The sequence below is a fragment of the Orycteropus afer genome, unplaced genomic scaffold (assembly GCF_000298275.1).
Source record: "Orycteropus afer afer isolate SDZICR_OR568_19922 unplaced genomic scaffold, OryAfe1.0 scaffold00511, whole genome shotgun sequence".
NCBI classification, from domain to species: domain Eukaryota; kingdom Metazoa; phylum Chordata; class Mammalia; order Tubulidentata; family Orycteropodidae; genus Orycteropus; species Orycteropus afer.
Window position 1 is genome coordinate 903,564 of NW_006922098.1, and position 1,699 is coordinate 905,262.

Sequence of the window (1,699 nt, forward strand, 5' to 3'; positions counted from 1 at the left end):
AGCATAGTGCCTAAGGCACTTGACTGCTAACCAGAAGGCTGGCGGTTCAAATCCACCAGCCACTCCTCGGAAGGAAGGTTGGCCAATCCTACTTCTGTAGTGATACCGCCTTGGAAACCCAAGGAGGGGGTCACTATGAGTCGGGACCAACTCGACGGCACATAACAACAATAGCTAATGATAATGAGCATTTCTTCATATGTTTGTTGGCCACTTGAATATCTTCCTTGGTGAAGTGTCTATTCATGTCTTCTGCTCATTTTTTAATTGGATTGTTTGTCTTTTTGTTATTGAGTTGTTGGAGTTTTCCATAAATTGTAGACATAAGTCCCTTGTCAGATATGTCATTGCCAAATGTTTTTCCCAATCCGTAGGTTCTCTTTTGACTCTTTTGCAGAAGTCTTTGGAAGCACATAAAAACTTGACTTTTAGAAGGTCCCAATAATCGAATTTCTCTTCAGTTTGTGCATTTTGGGTTATGATTGATAGTCTAATTATGCCATATATTAGGGCCCCTAAATTTGCCCCTAGGTTTTCCTTGAGGAACTCGATAGTTTTAGGTTTCACATTTAAGTCTTTGATCCATCTAGAGTTAGTTTTTGTGTATGGTGTGAGGTACAGATCTTGTTTCATTTTTCTGCAAATGGATATTCAGTCATACCAGCACCATTTATTAAACAAACAGTCTCTTCCCCATGTAATGGATTTCGGCCCTTTGTCAAAGATCAGCTGACCAAAGGTCGATGGATCTATTTCTGGGTTCTCAGTTCTATTCCATTGGTCTATGTGTCTGTCAGTATAGCAATACCAGACACTTTTGACTACTGTGGCTGCATAGTAGGTTTGAGATCCAGCAGTGTGAGACCTCCTACTTTGTTTTTCTTCTTCAATAGTGCTTTGCTTATCGAGGTCTCTTTCCTTTCCATATAAAGCTAGTGATTGTTTTTTCCATATCCTTAAAGAATATTGATGGGATCTGCATTGGGATTGCATTGAATTTATAGATTTCTTTGGGCAAAATTTATATTTTCACAGTGTTCAATCTTCCTATCCATGAGCATGGGATGTTCTTCCATTTATGTAGATCTCTTATGGTTTCTTGAGGTAGTTTTTATAGTTTTCTTTGTACAGGTCTTTTGGGTGCCTGGTAAGATTTATTCCCAAGTATTTTATTTTTTTGGTAGCTATTGTAAATGATATTGATTTCCTTATTTCTTTTTCAGCAATATTTTTTTGGTGTAGAGGAACCCAACTGATTTTTGGATGTTGATCTTACATCCTGTCATAATACTAAATCTCTCAATTAGTTCCTGCAGATTTTTGACTGAACCTCTTGAGTTTTTAGATACAGGATCATATCATCAACAAATAGGGATAATTTGACTTCCTCCTTACCAATTTCGATGCCTTTGATTTCCCTTTCTTGCCTTATGGCCCTGGCTAAGACTTCCAGTACAATGTTGAATAGAAGTAGTGATAGAGAGCATACTTGTCTGGTTCCTGTTCACAAGATGAATGGTTTCAGTCTCTCACCATTGAGAATAATGTTGGCTGTTGGTTTTGCATATATGACCTTTATTATGTTGAGGAATGTCCCTGCTATTCCTATTTTACTGAGAGTGTTAATCAGGAATGGGTGCTGGATTTTATCAAATGCCTTTTCTGTATTAATTGATATGATCATGTGATTCTTTTTCCT